At 32.8% G+C, this 8,452-nt stretch overlaps 1 pseudogene; it reads right to left on the bottom strand.

Annotated features, from left to right (window-relative positions):
- Nucleotides 1-4,227: 4,227 nt before the first annotated feature.
- LOC122127580 lies at nucleotides 4,228-4,324 on the bottom strand (annotated as a pseudogene).
- Nucleotides 4,325-8,452: the final 4,128 nt, after the last annotated feature.

The raw sequence follows: 8,452 nt of genomic DNA on the forward strand, positions 1-8,452 counted from the left end.
TCTGTGTATGACAAAGACTGCTGTGAAAATAAAAAGACCCTTCGCAGCATTTATCATTTATATACCATCCATAGATAGGAAGTTGTTTAAATATTACTGAAATTTCTTTGGAATAAGTCATGTTCACCTTGATTATCGTGAAAAAGAAGAATTGGTTTCTCAGCATTTTAGGTAAGAACTTGATTGAAAGAAACAAAAGGAAAAGTGAGGAACAACCCAACACATGCATTCAAATGAAACAAAACAACCCAAGAAATCAAATTAATTCAGTACTCAAGAACCTGCAGGAAATGCAAAGACTTAAAAACACATCAGCTATGACAAGTTTATGAAAATCCTCACTACATTTGAGTCAACTCTTTTGAGGATAGAGGTTAAAGCCCAGACTGGAAAGAAAGATCTTTACACAATGCCATGCACCTGTTACTCTAAATTCCAGGAAGGATAACATAAAGTGGACTGAGCCCAAGGTCATACACAAGTATCTGAAAAATAATCAGAATAATTTAGGGCTGGGGACAAGACAAAGTGGTAAGAACACTGAGTTAGGGGACACAAGACACTCAATTCAAACTCTAATATTTGGGTATTAAAGTAAAAAGCAATGATATTAAATAATTGGAATAATTGTAAGATTTGAGTGGAAAAATGCATGAGAAAGATAGAATGAACCCATGTTGCAATGCTTTCAACTTAAGTGAAAATGTTTTATGGTACTTCAGACAAAACAGTTACCCTGCAAATGCCATGGTTGTGCATTTGGGTGATAGAAATACTTTACTTACACAGGTGTAAATTAAATAGCTTTTATTTGGGTAGATTGTACTTCTTGAACTAAGAGGCTGGATGATGTCCCTGAGATTTTTCTCTCAAGGATACCACTCTACTACTTTGAGCCACAGTTCCAATTCTGATTTTCTGTTGGTTGTTTGGTGATAAGAGGCTCCTGGACTTTCTTGCCCAGGATGGCTTCAAACCATGATCGTCAGATCTCAGCTTCCCGAGTAACCAGGACGACAGGCATGAGCCGTCGATAGTATTAATAATTTAGTAAATTGTACAGTTAATGAAGTTATACATTATCATTATAACTTGTGTAATATATGTGTGTATGTATATATCAATGCATACGGATAGAAATATTTTAACATATTTTTGTATCTACAGTAGATTTATGAAATCATCCAGTATAAAATAAAATGGAAATAAAAGTTAATAAGGAGCAAAACAAAGGAAATTATCACATGTTTCTTGTTGCTAAATGCAATATGAATTGCGAGAATCAGTTTTGGAAAACCATCTGTACATTAACAAAATGGATAAGAGCTATTAATTCCAATCCATCTGTTTGCCCATGGTGTGCAACCTCACACATGAGTGTCAAAACCAAACCACACTTTTTGCCTTTGTTTTTAACTCACCTGTTATAATTTAAGGATTTGATGAAGTAATCCAATAAAGTTTAAAATAATATTATTTGAGGCTATGAATTATAGCTGAAAATGATTTTAAATATGATCATAGCTAATAAAATTGCATATTTCTTACTTTTACTCTGTCATGTCCCTCATTCCCACATTAGGAAAGTTTATAGAAGGTTCTCACTAAATTATATGAAAAAAATATATTGAAAGCATATAGGCACAGTGTGGTTTTAGCTTATTGAAACCTGTAGGTGGAAATGTGCTTTTGACGACTTGCAATACATTCTGATGAAGATGAAAGGAGGGATGTTTTTATTCTGAAAAACTGGCTAGAGGATTGCTCCCACAAAGGTAGTGATGAATTCTTCCAAGAGGTTACAGTAAAATCACTTTCACAACCATGTTCACTGCTGCACTATTCACCGTAGCCAAATTACGGAAAAAGCCCACATACCCTTTGGCGGAGTGATGGTTGGAGAAAGTATGGCACATATACACAATTGGATTGCACCTATCCATTTTGAAGACTGTTAAATTATTTGCAAGGAAATGGAGAGATATAAAAATATATTAAGTGAACTAAGTCAGAGCCAGACACACAAAGGACCCATGTTCTGTCTCATATTTGGAAGCTAGAAATTTATACAAGTTTACACAAAAATATTAACCAAAGCATGCTATTTGCAGAGGAGTATTTCAAAGGTGTAATTTCTTATGAAATTGAACTTTAATCCAACAAAATGAATACCAGCAAAATATCACTTGGAAGATGTGAGTGGAAGTCAAATGAAGGAATAAAAAGAGTTATGGAGGAAGAGAGTGAAGGTATAATATTCAATGCAGATAGTATGAAACTAGAAAAATTAAAGTGGGGTGAGGTTTGGAAGGCTGTGGAAAAGTTATATAAAGGTCCATTATACTTAAAAAAACTGATTTATTGAATGGAAATTCCATGGTATAAGTATTTAAGATAATAAAATATAATTAAAAACAATGGAAATATCTGACATTAAATTCTATTTCCATCTCTTAAAAAAAATAAAATTATTTGCTCTATACTTTGATCAGAGGGATGGATTTTGTGGTGAGCTTGATCATTGCACATCTGTCTCTCTCTTCCTCTCTCCCTTTCATGGTTCTCATAGGTAATATGATTGCTCCATAATTATCCTAATTTATTTTGCTTTTATATTTTTGGTTGCATCATTTCACTTTCTGCTCTGCCATTTCCCAATTCATTTACATTGAAGGCATTATTTCCTATTTTCTCATTCCTAGAATAAGCTGCACATGAATACACCACTGGTCCTCATTTTCAGTCTGTACCTTTGAATACGGAGGAAAATCTTCCTCTGCTCTCTACCAATTCCCTACTCTCCAGTTAGAATAATTTAGAATAGTAAAAATGAAAAAAGAGAAAATAAATAATAGTGAAAAACCAGATGAAGAAAATTCACCGGATATTTCTGACCAGTTCATCCAATGTGAACTATTGGGGAAATACATGGACAGCTCATTCTCACTGGCACTCAAATTCTCTGGTTAGGCAATTCTGATGAAGTTGAGGAACAAGATGAAAAAGCGAGAAATGGTAACAATTGCAAGAAAAAAATGGAATAGGATCCAGGTAAATTTCATTTTGGTCTGATGAAAATAATCGCCTTACTACAGTGCAGAGACTACTTTCCAAAAGGCCACTCATGTGAATACTAGGGATGACAATGAGTATACCCCTCTACATCGAGAAGCCTACAGTGGAAACTTAGACATTGTCCATGAGTTGGTGGCTCAAGGCAGATATTCATGTAATAACTGTGAATGGCTGGACACCCATGCACAGTACTTATACATGGAATAATACCAGAGTGGCTTCTTTATTTCATCATGATGCAGATACCAATGGCCAAACTAAAGGCCTCTTGACCCCCTTGCATCTTGCTGCTGGGAATAGATATAGCAAAGATACGCTGGATCTCTTTATGGTGAATCATTATATCAAACCAGGTCTGAAGCACAACTTGGAAGAAACTGCATTTGATATTGCCAAAAGGATAAATACGTATCACTACCTCTTTGAAGTTTTGGAAAGCTGTACAAATTGTTCTCCTCAGTCCTAATGGTTCGGTTAAGTTTCTTAAATTTCAAAATTTCCAGTCCATCCTATGTGTCCATACAAAATATTTTCACAATACAAAGCAACAGCAATATCTTACTTTAAAAATTCTTGGATTCCATGATATTCTTCCAAATGAATTGCCTGACTTTGATGTCAAAATATACTTGAGTTGTTTGTATACATCTATAATGATTTCTGTAGAGTTTGTGATTTTTTAATAAGAAATAATTTTAACTGATCTGTTGAAATGATTAGTGCAGAAACTAAAGATATTTCTCGTGCTTGTCTTAAAAAAGTATATTTTAAAATATTTAGTATTCTGTTTGTATAATGACCATAATCTATTTCATTCTCTCCTAGATATAATACTTTGAATTCGAAATTGTTTTATAATATATAGATTCATTAATAAATGTGTCCTTTCAGATTGCATTCGATATAGAAACAGTTTAAGATTCCTTTAATTCCTAGGTCCTTATATAATTTTATTTCTTTGGGATAAAATGACAATGTTATGTTATTTCAAAAGTTTTATAAAGGTTATGCTATGTAAAGGCCTTTTTAAAAAGGTGAAGATTGAATGATGTCAAACTAACTTTTGTTTCTATGAATTACATGTATTATTACACTTGTATATTTGTAATCAACATTTTAATAACTGCTTTTCATTCTTGCATCTGAAGAATGAAAAATATTCAATACTTCCCAAATTTTCATATCATCCTTGTGCAAGAGCCATGTAAATCTTTTTATTGTAATTCAGGTAGACGTGATGCTGAACCAAGTAGTATCCTGTAAATTTAAGTAATTAATGATGCAATCTTAAGACAGGCATATATCCTTGGTTGCCTATTTGTAACAAGGAAACCTTATTGTTCCCAAAATTGCCATTTATCTTATTTCTGTAAAATTCTGTTTATGGTGGAAAAAAACTTATATTGCTTGTTTGATTGCTCACATTTGCAATTTTTTTCTATGACTATTTTAAGTCTTTTTCATTTGAAATTTGATAATACTTTGATAATACTTTATAGCTAGGTTCAAAGGTGATGACTTTTCAAGTACTTATTAATTAACTGATTTAGCTTTGTGGAGCTAATGGATTCAAAGTAAGCCTTGCTTAATAGCTACTTCTAAACTTCTCCAGCTTAAAATTTCCCAAATGAAGTCTTACTGGCACAAATGTGTCCTTGACCCTTTACCCTTGCTCCATGTAGGAACAGACCAACCAGAATATCTTACCCTGTCAGCATAGAATGACTTATTGGAGCAAAACTAATCTTAGTTACAAGGGATCATAGAGAGACGAACAGTTCAGACAGAACTGTTCAGACAGAAAGTTTTTTTTCAAAATATAATTGTTTATTACACCTTTTCATTTCAAAAGTAGCTAAAGCCAAGAACGGGAAAAAATGTTCATATGTATGATTACCTAATGTCTTGGCATGTCTACCATCCAATCAGGCAGGAACTTACACCATTGATTTTCTATCACCAAATATATTCCATAGCTCCAGGAGAAGTCCATATGTTTCTCCTCGTTATTAGGCCTTAAATTGGTAATGTTTTAATCACAGTGTTTCCTCTTGCCTCTAGGCTGTATATCTCTGAATATTAAAGCTTTAGCTCTAATTCTACCAAACACTGAGGTAGAGGTAATGGAATAATACTTTAAAACAGTTGCCTTTGATACACTTACCACAACAGAACAATGCAAAACATTTTCTTACATTATATATAATTATATGTTTTATATTTATATGTGCTGATTTTATATGTCACACAGTGAAGCTTATTAGAATTAATTGATAATTTGACAAATCAATTTATATTTATTCCAATAAATAGATTGGAATATAAATAATCAGGATTAGAATATATAATAGAATACAAAAAGTATCAATGCAATGTTTTCAGTATAAACTTGTGATACCTTCTAAGTGTTCTTGGTCTTCTGAATTCACATGGTAAAAAAACAATGTTGTTTTCCTCTAATCTATAAGGGATTTTACTCTGCTGCTCTGTTTATTGTTTTAACTTGCTGGTCCCAAACTGTTTTTTTTCCATATTTCTGAAGTATTCCTACTGATTATACTCAAATTTTGCTGATATGATGTATAAAAGGTATTATTCTTCCACAGGATCCATGGGTCCTAGGATCCCAGGTCCCAGTTATCTGCATCATCAGATAACTAGGGCTAGAGTTCTTACCTAGGCCCATGCAACATGCCAACAGAAAGTAATTGAAGACCCATCTCAAATTCTCATTTCCTATATTTCAGGGCCCCAATTCCTTGAAATGCAGGAATTAGCAGTAAGTAATTGGGAAATGAAAGGCAACTTAAAATGCAAGATGAAATCACAAAATGTGAAAGTACAGTAGTACAAACTTTCAATTTTCAGATGACCATCCCATATGATTGAACAGGACCACAAATGTCACAAGATTATGTGTAATACCCCTCTCCTAATGATTAATGATTTCAGACCAGCATCAGCAGGCCAAAAAAGAGTTCCTGGAACAATAGATCCATAATTGGTCTACAAATGCTAGGAATACTTGACATAGAGGTCAAATATAATTCAGAAAAACATTAATTGAGAAGATCCTTAGTGCTTCAAAACACTGGTATTCCGTAAAACTTGGTTCTGTAGTATAGAAATTTTGTCATTGTCAAACAAATGATTACCTACATTTCATCTCCTGAAAATATGTTCCTTTTCAAATAAACTTTTTAAAATCACATTTGCCAAATAACACTTTACAAGTAGATGATATTTAGTGACGTTAGTAGTTTTTCAAGTGTAGGGAGCAAGTTAAAATAGAGTTGATTTATTTACTCAGCACTAATGCCAAACAGGTTCAACCATTCATTAAAGTGTAGAAATATTACCCCCCCCCCAAACTATTTGTGTTTTTCATTAGGTGACTTCAAAAATTTGTTAAATAGATCAGCCTCCATATTTCAATCCAAAACATTAGCTAATAAAGTAAATTTCATGACATAATAAGTACATTTTAAAAGTCACAAATAGTTGCCTTATCATATGGTGTTTTATGTTTTCCCTATCTGTCTAACATAGTAAGAAATATGACTTTAAGTCTTTAATATGGGTACTCATCAGAGATTTGACAAACATAAAATCTGTCTTCTATTTCTATCATATTCCTCTACAGTAGTAAATTTTAGTTTTCTTCTTTTCCAAAACGTATAGGTAGTAGAAAATATTATCCCATATAAAATAAAATAATCACAAACCACTGCAAAAAGCCACTTATAAAACTGGTAGTTAGGAATACATTCTAAGACTTTTAAGGGGCTTGTAGTGAGCATGGACAGCTCATAGCTGGCAAGCTAGTCAGACATGGCTGTGGGTCACGTCTCTATGAGCAGGAAGTGTGCTTCAACTACTTCTCTAGATGACACAACCACATCTAACTGGCTCTACCCACACTACATCTTCATGTTTTTCCTTTCAAAACTCTTTTATTTGGATGTGGAATTTATTTTCATGTCTTCATTCAATCTGTTCTGCATTGTAGTGAGCTAAATAGGCTCTGTAAAATCACTCCCTCCATTCATGAAACCAATATGCTTAGCTAGGGCTTCTAAGAACGCGTTTTCTTGCCTTTTCTATTTGCTCAATTCTTTTCTGATCCCAAAACTTTTTGGCTTATGTAATAAGAGAAGTCTTCACTATCTCATGTTAATGAGGATATTATATTTTGTGCGCTACTAAGAAATGTGAAATCATTGGTTTAAAGTATCGAATCATATTTTTTTTCTGTGGTTCAGTGTTTCACGTGCAAAGACATTGTGTAAAGTATTACAAACAGGAAAGTGTAAACCCAATACCTTCTTTCATTGTTGAGGGCATTTTCTCCCTAAATATTTGGAACCAAATTATAGTTTTCAGAGAATTACTGTTTGGTAATTAAAGTCAATTCACAAATTTTGATGTCATTTTTTTAAGAACTTTGAATTTAAATTCCACTACAATCTTGTTTCACACAGTAAGAAGATATTTCCTGGGTAAGGACAATTCTCAAGGAAACCTACAGGATTTATAGCAAGTTTTCTGAGGTTTGATTGTTTAGTGTGAAAATGAGCCATCATCACCCACATTGCTCCCTCTCAGCTAAGTCTCCATGGATTACTTTGCATGAAATCCTATTTTCCCAGGCAATTTAAAATTTTCATAATAGGCTAAGTTGTTAAAAGTTTTAACAAATAAAAATTTACCTGTTATAATTTTAAAACTCTTTTGAAATTCCTTTATTAAAACCACGAATTCACCAATCCTAACCCCACTTTTACCATCAAAAACAGTTAACATGTTGTTTTCATGATATAGTTTCCATAAAACTATTATTTTCCAGTGGTTTTGTTATGCGTATATATAACCATATAAGCTGATTCTGAGCAAAATGAACTCCAAGATATGGAAACAGAGAGTATTATTTACGGCTATTGTTTTTAATGTACTATGTGATTTCTATTTTCTTTGGGGTTTTTTCCCCTATGCTTTATTCCCTGCTGTATTTGATTATGGTAGCCTGTGTATTGTGTATATATTTACCTTTATTAGAGAAGGGACGAGGAACCGCAAAACGGTGAGACAAAGGACAAAGGCAAACCAATGCAATAGCAATACTCACAAGACAATATGTTGTAAATGTACATTACAACTTGTGAGGGGTATTGGGGTGAAGGAAAACTGAAGAAAATGAGGGAGGAGGTAACAAGTTTGAAAAGTTATGTATTCACTACCTTAAAAATGCTGTAATCCCACTGTACATCACTTTGACAATAAAATTAAATTTAAAAAATAAGCTGCATGAAATAAAATTACACTGTATTGGTATAATAAATATTATTCTTTATGTAGTAACTATTTAAAAACCAATACT

The sequence above is a fragment of the Dipodomys spectabilis genome, unplaced genomic scaffold (genome assembly GCF_019054845.1).
Source record: "Dipodomys spectabilis isolate Male_0828 unplaced genomic scaffold, ASM1905484v1 ptg000303l, whole genome shotgun sequence".
Classification (NCBI taxonomy): Eukaryota; Metazoa; Chordata; class Mammalia; order Rodentia; family Heteromyidae; genus Dipodomys; species Dipodomys spectabilis.